Source organism: Ambystoma mexicanum, chromosome 1q (genome assembly GCF_040938575.1).
Source record: "Ambystoma mexicanum isolate Mex_15411 chromosome 1q, UKY_AmexF1_1, whole genome shotgun sequence".
Classification (NCBI taxonomy): domain Eukaryota; kingdom Metazoa; phylum Chordata; class Amphibia; order Caudata; family Ambystomatidae; genus Ambystoma; species Ambystoma mexicanum.
The window spans coordinates 591,983,605-592,004,279 of NC_090922.1; the positions used below are offsets into that span (position 1 = coordinate 591,983,605).

Consider the following 20,675-nt stretch of genomic DNA (forward strand, 5'->3'; position numbering starts at 1 on the left):
ATGCTTGCTGCTGTCGCCACCTGCTGGTGAGCCAGCAGAGGCTGGCTCCAAGCTAGCATCCAGGAGGATATGGCCCCAGTGGGCAGGGGTTTGGGCCCGGGCCCCGATCGGCTGACGAACGCCTGACAAACGCCGTTCTTTGCCCGCTGGCAGCCCAGGAGGCCCAGCACCCGTGCAAGACAGGGTGAGGGCGGAAAATGATCCCTGTGTCCTGAGAAAGGAGAGAGCGGGCTGCTTCTTCAACATCCTGGGGGAGGAGCCCCATCTCTGGGGCCCAAAAGAAAATCTCACGCCTGCCTCCCAGAAGCCCTAGACCTTATGTAAACGAGGGGAGTCCTCAGGCAAAGGCAGACTCTGCCTGCCTTTTGGCCAATGTCACATGGCCTGCGGTCTGGAGAAATTTGCATACCCACAATCCCCTGCCAGGTTTCATGACTTTGGATGGGATTGCTTGCAAATAAAGTCATTCTGCCACGGGTTCGGAGCCCGATAGCATTCTCCATTCGCTTCATCTCAAAAAGCGTCATCGTGTGCACCTCTTCACTAAGTCACCCTGAGCTAGTGAGGTGTTGCATTTTTTGCGGCCGCAGTCGGGGCCACTAGAGCGCATACTCTGGTTTCTCTTCAAACCGAATAAATCTTTCGCCTTTTACTAAAGATTTCCGTGGAGAGGAACATTAAAGAGTTTCACTCAATTTTTTGAAGCCCTGCCAAGTGCAGGGTTACCTATGCTGGTTAAAAAAAAAAAGAAACAGAGCAAATGAAAGCGCAAAGCCTGCTTTTCAGCTGTTGGCTTGCACCCCCCAGCTGTCAGTCAGCCTTTGCAGGGGTCCTCGCAGCACAGCCAGGCTGATGCCTTGCAGTGGTAGCCAGAGGGGGGAGCCTTTAGCTAATGCTTGCCGCTGTCGCCACCTGCTGGTGAGCCAGCAGAGGCTGGCTCCAAGCTAGCATCCAGGAGGATATGGCCCCAGTGGGCAGGGGTTTGGGCCCGGGCCCCGATCGGCTGACGAACGCCTGACAAACGCCGTCCTTTGCCCGCTGGCAGCCCAGGAGGCCCAGCACCCGTGCAAGACAGGGTGAGGGCGGAAAATGACCCCTGTGTCCTGAGAAAGGAGAGAGCGGGCTGCTTCTTCAACATCCTGGGGGAGGAGCCCCATCTCTGGGGCCCAAAAGAAAATCTCACGCCTGCCTCCCAGAAGCCCTAGACCTTATGTAAACGAGGGGAGTCCTCAGGCAAAGGCAGACTCTGCCTGCCTTTTGGCCAATGTCACATGGCCTGCGGTCTGGAGAAATTTGCATACCCACAATCCCCTGCCAGGTTTCATGACTTTGGATGGGATTGCTTGCAAATAAAGTCATTCTGCCACGGGTTCGGAGCCCGATAGCATTCTCCATTCGCTTCATCTCAAAAAGCGTCATCGTGTGCACTGCTTCACTAAGTCACCCTGAGCTAGTGAGGTGTTGCATTTTTTGCGGCCGCAGTCGGGGCCACTAGAGCGCATACTCTGGTTTCTCTTCAAACCGAATAAATCTTTCGCCTTTTACTAAAGATTTCCGTGGAGAGGAACATTAAAGAGTTTCACTCAATTTTTTGAAGCCCTGCCAAGTGCAGGGTTACCTATGCTGGTTAAAAAGAAACAGAGCAAATGAAAGCGCAAAGCCTGCTTTTCAGCTGTTGGCTTGCACCCCCCAGCTGTCAGTCAGCCTTTGCAGGGGTCCTCGCAGCACAGCCAGGCTGATGCCTTGCAGTGGTAGCCAGAGGGGGGAGCCTTTAGCTAATGCTTGCTGCTGTCGCCACCTGCTGGTGAGCCAGCAGAGGCTGGCTGCAAGCTAGCATCCAGGAGGATATGGCCCCAGTGGGCAGGGGTTTGGGCCCGGGCCCCGATCGGCTGACGAACGCCTGACAAACGCCGTTCTTTGCCCGCTGGCAGCCCAGGAGGCCCAGCACCCGTGCAAGACAGGGTGAGGGCGGAAAATGACCCCTGTGTCCTGAGAAAGGAGAGAGCGGGCTGCTTCTTCAACATCCTGGGGGAGGAGCCCCATCTCTGGGGCCCAAAAGAAAATCTCACGCCTGCCTCCCAGAAGCCCTAGACCTTATGTAAACGAGGGGAGTCCTCAGGCAAAGGCAGACTCTGCCTGCCTTTTGGCCAATGTCACATGGCCTGCGGTCTGGAGAAATTTGCATACCCACAATCCCCTGCCAGGTTTCATGACTTTGGATGGGATTGCTTGCAAATAAAGTCATTCTGCCACGGGTTCGGAGCCCGATAGCATTCTCCATTCGCTTCATCTCAAAAAGCGTCATCGTGTGCACTGCTTCACTAAGTCACCCTGAGCTAGTGAGGTGTTGCATTTTTTGCGGCCGCAGTCGGGGCCACCAGAGCGCATACTCTGGTTTCTCTTCAAACCGAATAAATCTTTCGCCTTTTACTAAAGATTTCCGTGGAGAGGAACATTAAAGAGTTTCACTCAATTTTTTGAAGCCCTGCCAAGTGCAGGGTTACCTATGCTGGTTAAAAAAAAAAAGAAACAGAGCAAATGAAAGCGCAAAGCCTGCTTTTCAGCTGTTGGCTTGCACCCCCCAGCTGTCAGTCAGCCTTTGCAGGGGTCCTCGCAGCACAGCCAGGCTGATGCCTTGCAGTGGTAGCCAGAGGGGGGAGCCTTTAGCTAATGCTTGCTGCTGTCGCCACCTGCTGGTGAGCCAGCAGAGGCTGGCTCCAAGCTAGCATCCAGGAGGATATGGCCCCAGTGGGCAGGGGTTTGGGCCCGGGCCCCGATCGGCTGACGAACGCCTGACAAACGCCGTTCTTTGCCCGCTGGCAGCCCAGGAGGCCCAGCACCCGTGCAAGACAGGGTGAGGGCGGAAAATGACCCCTGTGTCCTGAGAAAGGAGAGAGCGGGCTGCTTTTTCAACATCCTGGGGGAGGAGCCCCATCTCTGGGGCCCAAAAGAAAATCTCACGCCTGCCTCCCAGAAGCCCTAGACCTTATGTAAACGAGGGGAGTCCTCAGGCAAAGGCAGACTCTGCCTGCCTTTTGGCCAATGTCACATGGCCTGCGGTCTGGAGAAATTTGCATACCCACAATCCCCTGCCAGGTTTCATGACTTTGGATGGGATTGCTTGCAAATAAAGTCATTCTGCCACGGGTTCGGAGCCCGATAGCATTCTCCATTCGCTTCATCTCAAAAAGCGTCATCGTGTGCACTGCTTCACTAAGTCACCCTGAGCTAGTGAGGTGTTGCATTTTTTGCGGCCGCAGTCGGGGCCACTAGAGCGCATACTCTGGTTTCTCTTCAAACCGAATAAATCTTTCGCCTTTTACTAAAGATTTCCGTGGAGAGGAACATTAAAGAGTTTCACTCAATTTTTTGAAGCCCTGCCAAGTGCAGGGTTACCTATGCTGGTTAAAAAAAAAAAGAAACAGAGCAAATGAAAGCGCAAAGCCTGCTTTTCAGCTGTTGGCTTGCACCCCCCAGCTGTCAGTCAGCCTTTGCAGGGGTCCTCGCAGCACAGCCAGGCTGATGCTTTGCAGTGGTAGCCAGAGGGGGGAGCCTTTAGCTAATGCTTGCTGCTGTCGCCACCTGCTGGTGAGCCAGCAGAGGCTGGCTCCAAGCTAGCATCCAGGAGGATATGGCCCCAGTGGGCAGGGGTTTGGGCCCGGGCCCCGATCGGCTGACGAACGCCTGACAAACGCCGTTCTTTGCCCGCTGGCAGCCCAGGAGGCCCAGCACCCGTGCAAGACAGGGTGAGGGCGGAAAATGATCCCTGTGTCCTGAGAAAGGAGAGAGCGGGCTGCTTCTTCAACATCCTGGGGGAGGAGCCCCATCTCTGGGGCCCAAAAGAAAATCTCACGCCTGCCTCCCAGAAGCCCTAGACCTTATGTAAACGAGGGGAGTCCTCAGGCAAAGGCAGACTCTGCCTGCCTTTTGGCCAATGTCACATGGCCTGCGGTCTGGAGAAATTTGCATACCCACAATCCCCTGCCAGGTTTCATGACTTTGGATGGGATTGCTTGCAAATAAAGTCATTCTGCCACGGGTTCGGAGCCCGATAGCATTCTCCATTCGCTTCATCTCAAAAAGCGTCATCGTGTGCACTGCTTCACTAAGTCACCCTGAGCTAGTGAGGTGTTGCATTTTTTGCGGCCGCAGTCGGGGCCACTAGAGCGCATACTCTGGTTTCTCTTCAAACCGAATAAATCTTTCGCCTTTTACTAAAGATTTCCGTGGAGAGGAACATTAAAGAGTTTCACTCAATTTTTTGAAGCCCTGCCAAGTGCAGGGTTACCTATGCTGGTTAAAAAAAAAAAGAAACAGAGCAAATGAAAGCGCAAAGCCTGCTTTTCAGCTGTTGGCTTGCACCCCCCAGCTGTCAGTCAGCCTTTGCAGGGGTCCTCGCAGCACAGCCAGGCTGATGCCTTGCAGTGGTAGCCAGAGGGGGGAGCCTTTAGCTAATGCTTGCCGCTGTCGCCACCTGCTGGTGAGCCAGCAGAGGCTGGCTCCAAGCTAGCATCCAGGAGGATATGGCCCCAGTGGGCAGGGGTTTGGGCCCGGGCCCCGATCGGCTGACGAACGCCTGACAAACGCCGTCCTTTGCCCGCTGGCAGCCCAGGAGGCCCAGCACCCGTGCAAGACAGGGTGAGGGCGGAAAATGACCCCTGTGTCCTGAGAAAGGAGAGAGCGGGCTGCTTTTTCAACATCCTGGGGGAGGAGCCCCATCTCTGGGGCCCAAAAGAAAATCTCACGCCTGCCTCCCAGAAGCCCTAGACCTTATGTAAACGAGGGGAGTCCTCAGGCAAAGGCAGACTCTGCCTGCCTTTTGGCCAATGTCACATGGCCTGCGGTCTGGAGAAATTTGCATACCCACAATCCCCTGCCAGGTTTCATGACTTTGGATGGGATTGCTTGCAAATAAAGTCATTCTGCCACGGGTTCGGAGCCCGATAGCATTCTCCATTCGCTTCATCTCAAAAAGCGTCATCGTGTGCACTGCTTCACTAAGTCACCCTGAGCTAGTGAGGTGTTGCATTTTTTGCGGCCGCAGTCGGGGCCACTAGAGCGCATACTCTGGTTTCTCTTCAAACCGAATAAATCTTTCGCCTTTTACTAAAGATTTCCGTGGAGAGGAACATTAAAGAGTTTCACTCAATTTTTTGAAGCCCTGCCAAGTGCAGGGTTACCTATGCTGGTTAAAAAAAAAAAGAAACAGAGCAAATGAAAGCGCAAAGCCTGCTTTTCAGCTGTTGGCTTGCACCCCCCAGCTGTCAGTCAGCCTTTGCAGGGGTCCTCGCAGCACAGCCAGGCTGATGCTTTGCAGTGGTAGCCAGAGGGGGGAGCCTTTAGCTAATGCTTGCTGCTGTCGCCACCTGCTGGTGAGCCAGCAGAGGCTGGCTCCAAGCTAGCATCCAGGAGGATATGGCCCCAGTGGGCAGGGGTTTGGGCCCGGGCCCCGATCGGCTGACGAACGCCTGACAAACGCCGTTCTTTGCCCGCTGGCAGCCCAGGAGGCCCAGCACCCGTGCAAGACAGGGTGAGGGCGGAAAATGATCCCTGTGTCCTGAGAAAGGAGAGAGCGGGCTGCTTCTTCAACATCCTGGGGGAGGAGCCCCATCTCTGGGGCCCAAAAGAAAATCTCACGCCTGCCTCCCAGAAGCCCTAGACCTTATGTAAACGAGGGGAGTCCTCAGGCAAAGGCAGACTCTGCCTGCCTTTTGGCCAATGTCACATGGCCTGCGGTCTGGAGAAATTTGCATACCCACAATCCCCTGCCAGGTTTCATGACTTTGGATGGGATTGCTTGCAAATAAAGTCATTCTGCCACGGGTTCGGAGCCCGATAGCATTCTCCATTCGCTTCATCTCAAAAAGCGTCATCGTGTGCACCTCTTCACTAAGTCACCCTGAGCTAGTGAGGTGTTGCATTTTTTGCGGCCGCAGTCGGGGCCACTAGAGCGCATACTCTGGTTTCTCTTCAAACCGAATAAATCTTTCGCCTTTTACTAAAGATTTCCGTGGAGAGGAACATTAAAGAGTTTCACTCAATTTTTTGAAGCCCTGCCAAGTGCAGGGTTACCTATGCTGGTTAAAAAAAAAAAGAAACAGAGCAAATGAAAGCGCAAAGCCTGCTTTTCAGCTGTTGGCTTGCACCCCCCAGCTGTCAGTCAGCCTTTGCAGGGGTCCTCGCAGCACAGCCAGGCTGATGCCTTGCAGTGGTAGCCAGAGGGGGGAGCCTTTAGCTAATGCTTGCCGCTGTCGCCACCTGCTGGTGAGCCAGCAGAGGCTGGCTCCAAGCTAGCATCCAGGAGGATATGGCCCCAGTGGGCAGGGGTTTGGGCCCGGGCCCCGATCGGCTGACGAACGCCTGACAAACGCCGTCCTTTGCCCGCTGGCAGCCCAGGAGGCCCAGCACCCGTGCAAGACAGGGTGAGGGCGGAAAATGACCCCTGTGTCCTGAGAAAGGAGAGAGCGGGCTGCTTCTTCAACATCCTGGGGGAGGAGCCCCATCTCTGGGGCCCAAAAGAAAATCTCACGCCTGCCTCCCAGAAGCCCTAGACCTTATGTAAACGAGGGGAGTCCTCAGGCAAAGGCAGACTCTGCCTGCCTTTTGGCCAATGTCACATGGCCTGCGGTCTGGAGAAATTTGCATACCCACAATCCCCTGCCAGGTTTCATGACTTTGGATGGGATTGCTTGCAAATAAAGTCATTCTGCCACGGGTTCGGAGCCCGATAGCATTCTCCATTCGCTTCATCTCAAAAAGCGTCATCGTGTGCACTGCTTCACTAAGTCACCCTGAGCTAGTGAGGTGTTGCATTTTTTGCGGCCGCAGTCGGGGCCACTAGAGCGCATACTCTGGTTTCTCTTCAAACCGAATAAATCTTTCGCCTTTTACTAAAGATTTCCGTGGAGAGGAACATTAAAGAGTTTCACTCAATTTTTTGAAGCCCTGCCAAGTGCAGGGTTACCTATGCTGGTTAAAAAGAAACAGAGCAAATGAAAGCGCAAAGCCTGCTTTTCAGCTGTTGGCTTGCACCCCCCAGCTGTCAGTCAGCCTTTGCAGGGGTCCTCGCAGCACAGCCAGGCTGATGCCTTGCAGTGGTAGCCAGAGGGGGGAGCCTTTAGCTAATGCTTGCTGCTGTCGCCACCTGCTGGTGAGCCAGCAGAGGCTGGCTGCAAGCTAGCATCCAGGAGGATATGGCCCCAGTGGGCAGGGGTTTGGGCCCGGGCCCCGATCGGCTGACGAACGCCTGACAAACGCCGTTCTTTGCCCGCTGGCAGCCCAGGAGGCCCAGCACCCGTGCAAGACAGGGTGAGGGCGGAAAATGACCCCTGTGTCCTGAGAAAGGAGAGAGCGGGCTGCTTCTTCAACATCCTGGGGGAGGAGCCCCATCTCTGGGGCCCAAAAGAAAATCTCACGCCTGCCTCCCAGAAGCCCTAGACCTTATGTAAACGAGGGGAGTCCTCAGGCAAAGGCAGACTCTGCCTGCCTTTTGGCCAATGTCACATGGCCTGCGGTCTGGAGAAATTTGCATACCCACAATCCCCTGCCAGGTTTCATGACTTTGGATGGGATTGCTTGCAAATAAAGTCATTCTGCCACGGGTTCGGAGCCCGATAGCATTCTCCATTCGCTTCATCTCAAAAAGCGTCATCGTGTGCACTGCTTCACTAAGTCACCCTGAGCTAGTGAGGTGTTGCATTTTTTGCGGCCGCAGTCGGGGCCACCAGAGCGCATACTCTGGTTTCTCTTCAAACCGAATAAATCTTTCGCCTTTTACTAAAGATTTCCGTGGAGAGGAACATTAAAGAGTTTCACTCAATTTTTTGAAGCCCTGCCAAGTGCAGGGTTACCTATGCTGGTTAAAAAAAAAAAGAAACAGAGCAAATGAAAGCGCAAAGCCTGCTTTTCAGCTGTTGGCTTGCACCCCCCAGCTGTCAGTCAGCCTTTGCAGGGGTCCTCGCAGCACAGCCAGGCTGATGCCTTGCAGTGGTAGCCAGAGGGGGGAGCCTTTAGCTAATGCTTGCTGCTGTCGCCACCTGCTGGTGAGCCAGCAGAGGCTGGCTCCAAGCTAGCATCCAGGAGGATATGGCCCCAGTGGGCAGGGGTTTGGGCCCGGGCCCCGATCGGCTGACGAACGCCTGACAAACGCCGTTCTTTGCCCGCTGGCAGCCCAGGAGGCCCAGCACCCGTGCAAGACAGGGTGAGGGCGGAAAATGACCCCTGTGTCCTGAGAAAGGAGAGAGCGGGCTGCTTTTTCAACATCCTGGGGGAGGAGCCCCATCTCTGGGGCCCAAAAGAAAATCTCACGCCTGCCTCCCAGAAGCCCTAGACCTTATGTAAACGAGGGGAGTCCTCAGGCAAAGGCAGACTCTGCCTGCCTTTTGGCCAATGTCACATGGCCTGCGGTCTGGAGAAATTTGCATACCCACAATCCCCTGCCAGGTTTCATGACTTTGGATGGGATTGCTTGCAAATAAAGTCATTCTGCCACGGGTTCGGAGCCCGATAGCATTCTCCATTCGCTTCATCTCAAAAAGCGTCATCGTGTGCACTGCTTCACTAAGTCACCCTGAGCTAGTGAGGTGTTGCATTTTTTGCGGCCGCAGTCGGGGCCACTAGAGCGCATACTCTGGTTTCTCTTCAAACCGAATAAATCTTTCGCCTTTTACTAAAGATTTCCGTGGAGAGGAACATTAAAGAGTTTCACTCAATTTTTTGAAGCCCTGCCAAGTGCAGGGTTACCTATGCTGGTTAAAAAAAAAAAGAAACAGAGCAAATGAAAGCGCAAAGCCTGCTTTTCAGCTGTTGGCTTGCACCCCCCAGCTGTCAGTCAGCCTTTGCAGGGGTCCTCGCAGCACAGCCAGGCTGATGCTTTGCAGTGGTAGCCAGAGGGGGGAGCCTTTAGCTAATGCTTGCTGCTGTCGCCACCTGCTGGTGAGCCAGCAGAGGCTGGCTCCAAGCTAGCATCCAGGAGGATATGGCCCCAGTGGGCAGGGGTTTGGGCCCGGGCCCCGATCGGCTGACGAACGCCTGACAAACGCCGTTCTTTGCCCGCTGGCAGCCCAGGAGGCCCAGCACCCGTGCAAGACAGGGTGAGGGCGGAAAATGATCCCTGTGTCCTGAGAAAGGAGAGAGCGGGCTGCTTCTTCAACATCCTGGGGGAGGAGCCCCATCTCTGGGGCCCAAAAGAAAATCTCACGCCTGCCTCCCAGAAGCCCTAGACCTTATGTAAACGAGGGGAGTCCTCAGGCAAAGGCAGACTCTGCCTGCCTTTTGGCCAATGTCACATGGCCTGCGGTCTGGAGAAATTTGCATACCCACAATCCCCTGCCAGGTTTCATGACTTTGGATGGGATTGCTTGCAAATAAAGTCATTCTGCCACGGGTTCGGAGCCCGATAGCATTCTCCATTCGCTTCATCTCAAAAAGCGTCATCGTGTGCACTGCTTCACTAAGTCACCCTGAGCTAGTGAGGTGTTGCATTTTTTGCGGCCGCAGTCGGGGCCACTAGAGCGCATACTCTGGTTTCTCTTCAAACCGAATAAATCTTTCGCCTTTTACTAAAGATTTCCGTGGAGAGGAACATTAAAGAGTTTCACTCAATTTTTTGAAGCCCTGCCAAGTGCAGGGTTACCTATGCTGGTTAAAAAAAAAAAGAAACAGAGCAAATGAAAGCGCAAAGCCTGCTTTTCAGCTGTTGGCTTGCACCCCCCAGCTGTCAGTCAGCCTTTGCAGGGGTCCTCGCAGCACAGCCAGGCTGATGCCTTGCAGTGGTAGCCAGAGGGGGGAGCCTTTAGCTAATGCTTGCCGCTGTCGCCACCTGCTGGTGAGCCAGCAGAGGCTGGCTCCAAGCTAGCATCCAGGAGGATATGGCCCCAGTGGGCAGGGGTTTGGGCCCGGGCCCCGATCGGCTGACGAACGCCTGACAAACGCCGTCCTTTGCCCGCTGGCAGCCCAGGAGGCCCAGCACCCGTGCAAGACAGGGTGAGGGCGGAAAATGACCCCTGTGTCCTGAGAAAGGAGAGAGCGGGCTGCTTCTTCAACATCCTGGGGGAGGAGCCCCATCTCTGGGGCCCAAAAGAAAATCTCACGCCTGCCTCCCAGAAGCCCTAGACCTTATGTAAACGAGGGGAGTCCTCAGGCAAAGGCAGACTCTGCCTGCCTTTTGGCCAATGTCACATGGCCTGCGGTCTGGAGAAATTTGCATACCCACAATCCCCTGCCAGGTTTCATGACTTTGGATGGGATTGCTTGCAAATAAAGTCATTCTGCCACGGGTTCGGAGCCCGATAGCATTCTCCATTCGCTTCATCTCAAAAAGCGTCATCGTGTGCACTGCTTCACTAAGTCACCCTGAGCTAGTGAGGTGTTGCATTTTTTGCGGCCGCAGTCGGGGCCACTAGAGCGCATACTCTGGTTTCTCTTCAAACCGAATAAATCTTTCGCCTTTTACTAAAGATTTCCGTGGAGAGGAACATTAAAGAGTTTCACTCAATTTTTTGAAGCCCTGCCAAGTGCAGGGTTACCTATGCTGGTTAAAAAGAAACAGAGCAAATGAAAGCGCAAAGCCTGCTTTTCAGCTGTTGGCTTGCACCCCCCAGCTGTCAGTCAGCCTTTGCAGGGGTCCTCGCAGCACAGCCAGGCTGATGCCTTGCAGTGGTAGCCAGAGGGGGGAGCCTTTAGCTAATGCTTGCTGCTGTCGCCACCTGCTGGTGAGCCAGCAGAGGCTGGCTGCAAGCTAGCATCCAGGAGGATATGGCCCCAGTGGGCAGGGGTTTGGGCCCGGGCCCCGATCGGCTGACGAACGCCTGACAAACGCCGTTCTTTGCCCGCTGGCAGCCCAGGAGGCCCAGCACCCGTGCAAGACAGGGTGAGGGCGGAAAATGACCCCTGTGTCCTGAGAAAGGAGAGAGCGGGCTGCTTCTTCAACATCCTGGGGGAGGAGCCCCATCTCTGGGGCCCAAAAGAAAATCTCACGCCTGCCTCCCAGAAGCCCTAGACCTTATGTAAACGAGGGGAGTCCTCAGGCAAAGGCAGACTCTGCCTGCCTTTTGGCCAATGTCACATGGCCTGCGGTCTGGAGAAATTTGCATACCCACAATCCCCTGCCAGGTTTCATGACTTTGGATGGGATTGCTTGCAAATAAAGTCATTCTGCCACGGGTTCGGAGCCCGATAGCATTCTCCATTCGCTTCATCTCAAAAAGCGTCATCGTGTGCACTGCTTCACTAAGTCACCCTGAGCTAGTGAGGTGTTGCATTTTTTGCGGCCGCAGTCGGGGCCACCAGAGCGCATACTCTGGTTTCTCTTCAAACCGAATAAATCTTTCGCCTTTTACTAAAGATTTCCGTGGAGAGGAACATTAAAGAGTTTCACTCAATTTTTTGAAGCCCTGCCAAGTGCAGGGTTACCTATGCTGGTTAAAAAAAAAAAGAAACAGAGCAAATGAAAGCGCAAAGCCTGCTTTTCAGCTGTTGGCTTGCACCCCCCAGCTGTCAGTCAGCCTTTGCAGGGGTCCTCGCAGCACAGCCAGGCTGATGCCTTGCAGTGGTAGCCAGAGGGGGGAGCCTTTAGCTAATGCTTGCTGCTGTCGCCACCTGCTGGTGAGCCAGCAGAGGCTGGCTCCAAGCTAGCATCCAGGAGGATATGGCCCCAGTGGGCAGGGGTTTGGGCCCGGGCCCCGATCGGCTGACGAACGCCTGACAAACGCCGTTCTTTGCCCGCTGGCAGCCCAGGAGGCCCAGCACCCGTGCAAGACAGGGTGAGGGCGGAAAATGACCCCTGTGTCCTGAGAAAGGAGAGAGCGGGCTGCTTTTTCAACATCCTGGGGGAGGAGCCCCATCTCTGGGGCCCAAAAGAAAATCTCACGCCTGCCTCCCAGAAGCCCTAGACCTTATGTAAACGAGGGGAGTCCTCAGGCAAAGGCAGACTCTGCCTGCCTTTTGGCCAATGTCACATGGCCTGCGGTCTGGAGAAATTTGCATACCCACAATCCCCTGCCAGGTTTCATGACTTTGGATGGGATTGCTTGCAAATAAAGTCATTCTGCCACGGGTTCGGAGCCCGATAGCATTCTCCATTCGCTTCATCTCAAAAAGCGTCATCGTGTGCACTGCTTCACTAAGTCACCCTGAGCTAGTGAGGTGTTGCATTTTTTGCGGCCGCAGTCGGGGCCACTAGAGCGCATACTCTGGTTTCTCTTCAAACCGAATAAATCTTTCGCCTTTTACTAAAGATTTCCGTGGAGAGGAACATTAAAGAGTTTCACTCAATTTTTTGAAGCCCTGCCAAGTGCAGGGTTACCTATGCTGGTTAAAAAAAAAAAGAAACAGAGCAAATGAAAGCGCAAAGCCTGCTTTTCAGCTGTTGGCTTGCACCCCCCAGCTGTCAGTCAGCCTTTGCAGGGGTCCTCGCAGCACAGCCAGGCTGATGCTTTGCAGTGGTAGCCAGAGGGGGGAGCCTTTAGCTAATGCTTGCTGCTGTCGCCACCTGCTGGTGAGCCAGCAGAGGCTGGCTCCAAGCTAGCATCCAGGAGGATATGGCCCCAGTGGGCAGGGGTTTGGGCCCGGGCCCCGATCGGCTGACGAACGCCTGACAAACGCCGTTCTTTGCCCGCTGGCAGCCCAGGAGGCCCAGCACCCGTGCAAGACAGGGTGAGGGCGGAAAATGATCCCTGTGTCCTGAGAAAGGAGAGAGCGGGCTGCTTCTTCAACATCCTGGGGGAGGAGCCCCATCTCTGGGGCCCAAAAGAAAATCTCACGCCTGCCTCCCAGAAGCCCTAGACCTTATGTAAACGAGGGGAGTCCTCAGGCAAAGGCAGACTCTGCCTGCCTTTTGGCCAATGTCACATGGCCTGCGGTCTGGAGAAATTTGCATACCCACAATCCCCTGCCAGGTTTCATGACTTTGGATGGGATTGCTTGCAAATAAAGTCATTCTGCCACGGGTTCGGAGCCCGATAGCATTCTCCATTCGCTTCATCTCAAAAAGCGTCATCGTGTGCACTGCTTCACTAAGTCACCCTGAGCTAGTGAGGTGTTGCATTTTTTGCGGCCGCAGTCGGGGCCACTAGAGCGCATACTCTGGTTTCTCTTCAAACCGAATAAATCTTTCGCCTTTTACTAAAGATTTCCGTGGAGAGGAACATTAAAGAGTTTCACTCAATTTTTTGAAGCCCTGCCAAGTGCAGGGTTACCTATGCTGGTTAAAAAAAAAAAGAAACAGAGCAAATGAAAGCGCAAAGCCTGCTTTTCAGCTGTTGGCTTGCACCCCCCAGCTGTCAGTCAGCCTTTGCAGGGGTCCTCGCAGCACAGCCAGGCTGATGCCTTGCAGTGGTAGCCAGAGGGGGGAGCCTTTAGCTAATGCTTGCCGCTGTCGCCACCTGCTGGTGAGCCAGCAGAGGCTGGCTCCAAGCTAGCATCCAGGAGGATATGGCCCCAGTGGGCAGGGGTTTGGGCCCGGGCCCCGATCGGCTGACGAACGCCTGACAAACGCCGTCCTTTGCCCGCTGGCAGCCCAGGAGGCCCAGCACCCGTGCAAGACAGGGTGAGGGCGGAAAATGACCCCTGTGTCCTGAGAAAGGAGAGAGCGGGCTGCTTTTTCAACATCCTGGGGGAGGAGCCCCATCTCTGGGGCCCAAAAGAAAATCTCACGCCTGCCTCCCAGAAGCCCTAGACCTTATGTAAACGAGGGGAGTCCTCAGGCAAAGGCAGACTCTGCCTGCCTTTTGGCCAATGTCACATGGCCTGCGGTCTGGAGAAATTTGCATACCCACAATCCCCTGCCAGGTTTCATGACTTTGGATGGGATTGCTTGCAAATAAAGTCATTCTGCCACGGGTTCGGAGCCCGATAGCATTCTCCATTCGCTTCATCTCAAAAAGCGTCATCGTGTGCACTGCTTCACTAAGTCACCCTGAGCTAGTGAGGTGTTGCATTTTTTGCGGCCGCAGTCGGGGCCACTAGAGCGCATACTCTGGTTTCTCTTCAAACCGAATAAATCTTTCGCCTTTTACTAAAGATTTCCGTGGAGAGGAACATTAAAGAGTTTCACTCAATTTTTTGAAGCCCTGCCAAGTGCAGGGTTACCTATGCTGGTTAAAAAAAAAAAGAAACAGAGCAAATGAAAGCGCAAAGCCTGCTTTTCAGCTGTTGGCTTGCACCCCCCAGCTGTCAGTCAGCCTTTGCAGGGGTCCTCGCAGCACAGCCAGGCTGATGCTTTGCAGTGGTAGCCAGAGGGGGGAGCCTTTAGCTAATGCTTGCTGCTGTCGCCACCTGCTGGTGAGCCAGCAGAGGCTGGCTCCAAGCTAGCATCCAGGAGGATATGGCCCCAGTGGGCAGGGGTTTGGGCCCGGGCCCCGATCGGCTGACGAACGCCTGACAAACGCCGTTCTTTGCCCGCTGGCAGCCCAGGAGGCCCAGCACCCGTGCAAGACAGGGTGAGGGCGGAAAATGATCCCTGTGTCCTGAGAAAGGAGAGAGCGGGCTGCTTCTTCAACATCCTGGGGGAGGAGCCCCATCTCTGGGGCCCAAAAGAAAATCTCACGCCTGCCTCCCAGAAGCCCTAGACCTTATGTAAACGAGGGGAGTCCTCAGGCAAAGGCAGACTCTGCCTGCCTTTTGGCCAATGTCACATGGCCTGCGGTCTGGAGAAATTTGCATACCCACAATCCCCTGCCAGGTTTCATGACTTTGGATGGGATTGCTTGCAAATAAAGTCATTCTGCCACGGGTTCGGAGCCCGATAGCATTCTCCATTCGCTTCATCTCAAAAAGCGTCATCGTGTGCACCTCTTCACTAAGTCACCCTGAGCTAGTGAGGTGTTGCATTTTTTGCGGCCGCAGTCGGGGCCACTAGAGCGCATACTCTGGTTTCTCTTCAAACCGAATAAATCTTTCGCCTTTTACTAAAGATTTCCGTGGAGAGGAACATTAAAGAGTTTCACTCAATTTTTTGAAGCCCTGCCAAGTGCAGGGTTACCTATGCTGGTTAAAAAAAAAAAGAAACAGAGCAAATGAAAGCGCAAAGCCTGCTTTTCAGCTGTTGGCTTGCACCCCCCAGCTGTCAGTCAGCCTTTGCAGGGGTCCTCGCAGCACAGCCAGGCTGATGCCTTGCAGTGGTAGCCAGAGGGGGGAGCCTTTAGCTAATGCTTGCCGCTGTCGCCACCTGCTGGTGAGCCAGCAGAGGCTGGCTCCAAGCTAGCATCCAGGAGGATATGGCCCCAGTGGGCAGGGGTTTGGGCCCGGGCCCCGATCGGCTGACGAACGCCTGACAAACGCCGTCCTTTGCCCGCTGGCAGCCCAGGAGGCCCAGCACCCGTGCAAGACAGGGTGAGGGCGGAAAATGACCCCTGTGTCCTGAGAAAGGAGAGAGCGGGCTGCTTCTTCAACATCCTGGGGGAGGAGCCCCATCTCTGGGGCCCAAAAGAAAATCTCACGCCTGCCTCCCAGAAGCCCTAGACCTTATGTAAACGAGGGGAGTCCTCAGGCAAAGGCAGACTCTGCCTGCCTTTTGGCCAATGTCACATGGCCTGCGGTCTGGAGAAATTTGCATACCCACAATCCCCTGCCAGGTTTCATGACTTTGGATGGGATTGCTTGCAAATAAAGTCATTCTGCCACGGGTTCGGAGCCCGATAGCATTCTCCATTCGCTTCATCTCAAAAAGCGTCATCGTGTGCACTGCTTCACTAAGTCACCCTGAGCTAGTGAGGTGTTGCATTTTTTGCGGCCGCAGTCGGGGCCACTAGAGCGCATACTCTGGTTTCTCTTCAAACCGAATAAATCTTTCGCCTTTTACTAAAGATTTCCGTGGAGAGGAACATTAAAGAGTTTCACTCAATTTTTTGAAGCCCTGCCAAGTGCAGGGTTACCTATGCTGGTTAAAAAGAAACAGAGCAAATGAAAGCGCAAAGCCTGCTTTTCAGCTGTTGGCTTGCACCCCCCAGCTGTCAGTCAGCCTTTGCAGGGGTCCTCGCAGCACAGCCAGGCTGATGCCTTGCAGTGGTAGCCAGAGGGGGGAGCCTTTAGCTAATGCTTGCTGCTGTCGCCACCTGCTGGTGAGCCAGCAGAGGCTGGCTGCAAGCTAGCATCCAGGAGGATATGGCCCCAGTGGGCAGGGGTTTGGGCCCGGGCCCCGATCGGCTGACGAACGCCTGACAAACGCCGTTCTTTGCCCGCTGGCAGCCCAGGAGGCCCAGCACCCGTGCAAGACAGGGTGAGGGCGGAAAATGACCCCTGTGTCCTGAGAAAGGAGAGAGCGGGCTGCTTCTTCAACATCCTGGGGGAGGAGCCCCATCTCTGGGGCCCAAAAGAAAATCTCACGCCTGCCTCCCAGAAGCCCTAGACCTTATGTAAACGAGGGGAGTCCTCAGGCAAAGGCAGACTCTGCCTGCCTTTTGGCCAATGTCACATGGCCTGCGGTCTGGAGAAATTTGCATACCCACAATCCCCTGCCAGGTTTCATGACTTTGGATGGGATTGCTTGCAAATAAAGTCATTCTGCCACGGGTTCGGAGCCCGATAGCATTCTCCATTCGCTTCATCTCAAAAAGCGTCATCGTGTGCACTGCTTCACTAAGTCACCCTGAGCTAGTGAGGTGTTGCATTTTTTGCGGCCGCAGTCGGGGCCACCAGAGCGCATACTCTGGTTTCTCTTCAAACCGAATAAATCTTTCGCCTTTTACTAAAGATTTCCGTGGAGAGGAACATTAAAGAGTTTCACTCAATTTTTTGAAGCCCTGCCAAGTGCAGGGTTACCTATGCTGGTTAAAAAAAAAAAGAAACAGAGCAAATGAAAGCGCAAAGCCTGCTTTTCAGCTGTTGGCTTGCACCCCCCAGCTGTCAGTCAGCCTTTGCAGGGGTCCTCGCAGCACAGCCAGGCTGATGCCTTGCAGTGGTAGCCAGAGGGGGGAGCCTTTAGCTAATGCTTGCTGCTGTCGCCACCTGCTGGTGAGCCAGCAGAGGCTGGCTCCAAGCTAGCATCCAGGAGGATATGGCCCCAGTGGGCAGGGGTTTGGGCCCGGGCCCCGATCGGCTGACGAACGCCTGACAAACGCCGTTCTTTGCCCGCTGGCAGCCCAGGAGGCCCAGCACCCGTGCAAGACAGGGTGAGGGCGGAAAATGACCCCTGTGTCCTGAGAAAGGAGAGAGCGGGCTGCTTTTTCAACATCCTGGGGGAGGAGCCCCATCTCTGGGGCCCAAAAGAAAATCTCACGCCTGCCTCCCAGAAGCCCTAGACCTTATGTAAACGAGGGGAGTCCTCAGGCAAAGGCAGACTCTGCCTGCCTTTTGGCCAATGTCACATGGCCTGCGGTCTGGAGAAATTTGCATACCCACAATCCCCTGCCAGGTTTCATGACTTTGGATGGGATTGCTTGCAAATAAAGTCATTCTGCCACGGGTTCGGAGCCCGATAGCATTCTCCATTCGCTTCATCTCAAAAAGCGTCATCGTGTGCACTGCTTCACTAAGTCACCCTGAGCTAGTGAGGTGTTGCATTTTTTGCGGCCGCAGTCGGGGCCACTAGAGCGCATACTCTGGTTTCTCTTCAAACCGAATAAATCTTTCGCCTTTTACTAAAGATTTCCGTGGAGAGGAACATTAAAGAGTTTCACTCAATTTTTTGAAGCCCTGCCAAGTGCAGGGTTACCTATGCTGGTTAAAAAAAAAAAGAAACAGAGCAAATGAAAGCGCAAAGCCTGCTTTTCAGCTGTTGGCTTGCACCCCCCAGCTGTCAGTCAGCCTTTGCAGGGGTCCTCGCAGCACAGCCAGGCTGATGCTTTGCAGTGGTAGCCAGAGGGGGGAGCCTTTAGCTAATGCTTGCTGCTGTCGCCACCTGCTGGTGAGCCAGCAGAGGCTGGCTCCAAGCTAGCATCCAGGAGGATATGGCCCCAGTGGGCAGGGGTTTGGGCCCGGGCCCCGATCGGCTGACGAACGCCTGACAAACGCCGTTCTTTGCCCGCTGGCAGCCCAGGAGGCCCAGCACCCGTGCAAGACAGGGTGAGGGCGGAAAATGATCCCTGTGTCCTGAGAAAGGAGAGAGCGGGCTGCTTCTTCAACATCCTGGGGGAGGAGCCCCATCTCTGGGGCCCAAAAGAAAATCTCACGCCTGCCTCCCAGAAGCCCTAGACCTTATGTAAACGAGGGGAGTCCTCAGGCAAAGGCAGACTCTGCCTGCCTTTTGGCCAATGTCACATGGCCTGCGGTCTGGAGAAATTTGCATACCCACAATCCCCTGCCAGGTTTCATGACTTTGGATGGGATTGCTTGCAAATAAAGTCATTCTGCCACGGGTTCGGAGCCCGATAGCATTCTCCATTCGCTTCATCTCAAAAAGCGTCATCGTGTGCACTGCTTCACTAAGTCACCCTGAGCTAGTGAGGTGTTGCATTTTTTGCGGCCGCAGTCGGGGCCACTAGAGCGCATACTCTGGTTTCTCTTCAAACCGAATAAATCTTTCGCCTTTTACTAAAGATTTCCGTGGAGAGGAACATTAAAGAGTTTCACTCAATTTTTTGAAGCCCTGCCAAGTGCAGGGTTACCTATGCTGGTTAAAAAAAAAAAGAAACAGAGCAAATAAAAGCGCAAAGCCTGCTTTTCAGCTGTTGGCTTGCACCCCCCAGCTGTCAGTCAGCCTTTGCAGGGGTCCTCGCAGCACAGCCAGGCTGATGCCTTGCAGTGGTAGCCAGAGGGGGGAGCCTTTAGCTAATGCTTGCTGCTGTTGCCACCTGCTGGTGAGCCAGCAGAGGCTGGCTCCAAGCTAGCATCCAGGAGGATATGGCCCCAGTGGGCAGGGGTTTGGGCCCGGGCCCCGATCGGCTGACGAACGCCTGACAAACGCCGTCCTTTGCCCGGCGGGCTTTGCCCTGGCGGGCAAAAGAACCTGGCAGCCCAGGAGGCCCAGCACCCGTGCAAGACAGGGTGAGGGCGGAAAATGACCCCTGTGTCCTGAGAAAGGAGAGAGCGGGCTGCTTTTTCAACATCCTGGGGGAGGAGCCCCATCTCTGGGGCCCAAAAGAAAATCTCACGCCTGCCTCCCAGAAGCCCTAGACCTTATGTAAACGAGGGGAGTCCTCAGGCAAAGGCAGACTCTGCCTGCCTTTTGGCCAATGTCACATGGCCTGCGGTCTGGAGAAATTTGCATACCCACAATCCCCTGCCAGGTTTCATGACTTTGGATGGGATTGCTTGCAAATAAAGTCATTCTGCCACGGGTTCGGAGCCCGATAGCATTCTCCATTCGCTTCATCTCAAAAAGCGTCATCGTGTGCACTGCTTCACTAAGTCACCCTGAGCTAGTGAGGTGTTGCATTTTTTGCGGCCGCAGTCGGGGCCACTAGAGCGCATACTCTGGTTTCTCTTCAAACCGAATAAATCTTTCGCCTTTTACTAAAGATTTCCGTGGAGAGGAACATTAAAGAGTTTCACTCAATTTTTTGAAGCCCTGCCAAGTGCAGGGTTACCTATGCTGGTTAAAAAAAAAAAGAAACAGAGCAAATGAAAGCGCAAAGCCTGCTTTTCAGCTGTTGGCTTGCACCCCCCAGCTGTCAGTCAGCCTTTGCAGGGGTCCTCGCAGCACAGCCAGGCTGATGCCTTGCAGTGGTAGCCAGAGGGGGGAGCCTTTAGCTAATGCTTGCTGCTGTCGCCACCTGCTGGTGAGCCAGCAGAGGCTGGCTGCAAGCTAGCATCCAGGAGGATATGGCCCCAGTGGGCAGGGGTTTGGGCCCGGGCCCCGATCGGTTGACGAACGCCTGACAAACGCCGTCCTTTGCCCGGCGGGCAAAAGAACCTGGCAGCCCAGGAGGCCCAGCACCCGTGCAAGACAGGGTGAGGGCGGAAAATGACCCCTGTGTCCTGAGAAAGGAGAGAGCGGGCTGCTTTTTCAACATCCTGGGGGAGGAGCCCCATCTCTGGGGCCCAAAAGAAAATCTCACGCCTGCCTCCCAGAAGCCCTAGACCTTATGTAAACGAGGGGAGTCCTCAGGCAAAGGCAGACTCTGCCTGCCTTTTGGCCAATGTCACATGGCCTGCGGTCTGGAGAAATTTGCATACCCACAATCCCCTGCCAGGTTTCATGACTTTGGATGGGATTGCTTGCAAATAAAGTCATTCTGCCACGGGTTCGGAGCCCGATAGCATTCTCCATTCGCTTCATCTCAAAAAGCGTCATCGTGTGCACTGCTTCACTAAGTCACCCTGAGCTAGTGAGGTGTTGCATTTTTTGCGGCCGCAGTCGGGGCCACTAGAGCGCATACTCTGGTTTCTCTTCAAACCGAATAAATCTTTCGCCTTTTACTAAAGATTTCCGTGGAGAGGAACATTAAAGAGTTTCACTCAATTTTTTGAAGCCCTGCCAAGTGCAGGGTTACCTATGCTGGTTAAAAAGAAACAGAGCAAATGAAAGCGCAAAGCCTGCTTTTCAGCCGTTGGCTTGCACCCCCCAGCTGTCAGTCAGCCTTTGCAGGGGTCCTCGCAGCACAGCCAGGCTGATGCCTTGCAGTGGTAGCCAGAGGGGGGAGCCTTTAGCTAATGCTTGCCGCTGTCGCCACCTGCTGGTGAGCCAGCAGAGGCTGGCTCCAAGCTAGCATCCAGGAGGATATGGCCCCAGTGGGCAGGGGTTTGGGCCCGGGCCCCGATCGGCTGACGAACGCCTGACAAACGCCGTCCTTTGCCCG

The 20,675-nt window shown here is 54.6% G+C and overlaps 23 non-coding genes across 23 annotated transcripts; all 23 read left to right on the top strand.

Moving 5' to 3' along the window:
• Positions 1–608: 608 nt before the first annotated feature.
• Positions 609–724, top strand: LOC138565754 (U5 spliceosomal RNA). Its single transcript, XR_011301580.1, has one exon. It is a non-coding gene; the product is annotated as a U5 spliceosomal RNA (small nuclear RNA).
• Positions 725–1,500: 776 nt separating this feature from the next.
• Positions 1,501–1,616, top strand: LOC138565756 (U5 spliceosomal RNA). The gene has a single exon (XR_011301582.1). It is a non-coding gene; the product is annotated as a U5 spliceosomal RNA (small nuclear RNA).
• A 770-nt stretch (positions 1,617–2,386) lies between these two features.
• On the top strand, positions 2,387–2,502 carry LOC138565757 (U5 spliceosomal RNA). The gene has a single exon (XR_011301583.1). It is a non-coding gene; the product is annotated as a U5 spliceosomal RNA (small nuclear RNA).
• A 776-nt stretch (positions 2,503–3,278) lies between these two features.
• LOC138565758 (U5 spliceosomal RNA) lies at positions 3,279–3,394 on the top strand. Its single transcript, XR_011301584.1, has one exon. It is a non-coding gene; the product is annotated as a U5 spliceosomal RNA (small nuclear RNA).
• Positions 3,395–4,170: 776 nt separating this feature from the next.
• LOC138565759 (U5 spliceosomal RNA) lies at positions 4,171–4,286 on the top strand. The gene has a single exon (XR_011301585.1). It is a non-coding gene; the product is annotated as a U5 spliceosomal RNA (small nuclear RNA).
• A 776-nt stretch (positions 4,287–5,062) lies between these two features.
• On the top strand, positions 5,063–5,178 carry LOC138565760 (U5 spliceosomal RNA). The gene has a single exon (XR_011301586.1). It is a non-coding gene; the product is annotated as a U5 spliceosomal RNA (small nuclear RNA).
• A 776-nt stretch (positions 5,179–5,954) lies between these two features.
• Positions 5,955–6,070, top strand: LOC138565761 (U5 spliceosomal RNA). The gene has a single exon (XR_011301587.1). It is a non-coding gene; the product is annotated as a U5 spliceosomal RNA (small nuclear RNA).
• A 776-nt stretch (positions 6,071–6,846) lies between these two features.
• On the top strand, positions 6,847–6,962 carry LOC138565762 (U5 spliceosomal RNA). The gene has a single exon (XR_011301588.1). It is a non-coding gene; the product is annotated as a U5 spliceosomal RNA (small nuclear RNA).
• A 770-nt stretch (positions 6,963–7,732) lies between these two features.
• Positions 7,733–7,848, top strand: LOC138565763 (U5 spliceosomal RNA). The gene has a single exon (XR_011301589.1). It is a non-coding gene; the product is annotated as a U5 spliceosomal RNA (small nuclear RNA).
• Positions 7,849–8,624: 776 nt separating this feature from the next.
• Positions 8,625–8,740, top strand: LOC138565764 (U5 spliceosomal RNA). The gene has a single exon (XR_011301590.1). It is a non-coding gene; the product is annotated as a U5 spliceosomal RNA (small nuclear RNA).
• Positions 8,741–9,516: 776 nt separating this feature from the next.
• On the top strand, positions 9,517–9,632 carry LOC138565765 (U5 spliceosomal RNA). Its single transcript, XR_011301591.1, has one exon. It is a non-coding gene; the product is annotated as a U5 spliceosomal RNA (small nuclear RNA).
• A 776-nt stretch (positions 9,633–10,408) lies between these two features.
• Positions 10,409–10,524, top strand: LOC138565767 (U5 spliceosomal RNA). The gene has a single exon (XR_011301593.1). It is a non-coding gene; the product is annotated as a U5 spliceosomal RNA (small nuclear RNA).
• Positions 10,525–11,294: 770 nt separating this feature from the next.
• LOC138565768 (U5 spliceosomal RNA) lies at positions 11,295–11,410 on the top strand. The gene has a single exon (XR_011301594.1). It is a non-coding gene; the product is annotated as a U5 spliceosomal RNA (small nuclear RNA).
• A 776-nt stretch (positions 11,411–12,186) lies between these two features.
• Positions 12,187–12,302, top strand: LOC138565769 (U5 spliceosomal RNA). Its single transcript, XR_011301595.1, has one exon. It is a non-coding gene; the product is annotated as a U5 spliceosomal RNA (small nuclear RNA).
• A 776-nt stretch (positions 12,303–13,078) lies between these two features.
• On the top strand, positions 13,079–13,194 carry LOC138565770 (U5 spliceosomal RNA). The gene has a single exon (XR_011301596.1). It is a non-coding gene; the product is annotated as a U5 spliceosomal RNA (small nuclear RNA).
• A 776-nt stretch (positions 13,195–13,970) lies between these two features.
• LOC138565771 (U5 spliceosomal RNA) lies at positions 13,971–14,086 on the top strand. Its single transcript, XR_011301597.1, has one exon. It is a non-coding gene; the product is annotated as a U5 spliceosomal RNA (small nuclear RNA).
• A 776-nt stretch (positions 14,087–14,862) lies between these two features.
• On the top strand, positions 14,863–14,978 carry LOC138565772 (U5 spliceosomal RNA). Its single transcript, XR_011301598.1, has one exon. It is a non-coding gene; the product is annotated as a U5 spliceosomal RNA (small nuclear RNA).
• Positions 14,979–15,754: 776 nt separating this feature from the next.
• LOC138565773 (U5 spliceosomal RNA) lies at positions 15,755–15,870 on the top strand. The gene has a single exon (XR_011301599.1). It is a non-coding gene; the product is annotated as a U5 spliceosomal RNA (small nuclear RNA).
• A 770-nt stretch (positions 15,871–16,640) lies between these two features.
• LOC138565774 (U5 spliceosomal RNA) lies at positions 16,641–16,756 on the top strand. Its single transcript, XR_011301600.1, has one exon. It is a non-coding gene; the product is annotated as a U5 spliceosomal RNA (small nuclear RNA).
• A 776-nt stretch (positions 16,757–17,532) lies between these two features.
• On the top strand, positions 17,533–17,648 carry LOC138565776 (U5 spliceosomal RNA). The gene has a single exon (XR_011301601.1). It is a non-coding gene; the product is annotated as a U5 spliceosomal RNA (small nuclear RNA).
• A 776-nt stretch (positions 17,649–18,424) lies between these two features.
• On the top strand, positions 18,425–18,540 carry LOC138565777 (U5 spliceosomal RNA). Its single transcript, XR_011301602.1, has one exon. It is a non-coding gene; the product is annotated as a U5 spliceosomal RNA (small nuclear RNA).
• An 805-nt stretch (positions 18,541–19,345) lies between these two features.
• LOC138565779 (U5 spliceosomal RNA) lies at positions 19,346–19,461 on the top strand. Its single transcript, XR_011301604.1, has one exon. It is a non-coding gene; the product is annotated as a U5 spliceosomal RNA (small nuclear RNA).
• Positions 19,462–20,251: 790 nt separating this feature from the next.
• On the top strand, positions 20,252–20,367 carry LOC138565780 (U5 spliceosomal RNA). The gene has a single exon (XR_011301605.1). It is a non-coding gene; the product is annotated as a U5 spliceosomal RNA (small nuclear RNA).
• The last annotated feature ends 308 nt before the right edge of the window (positions 20,368–20,675 follow it).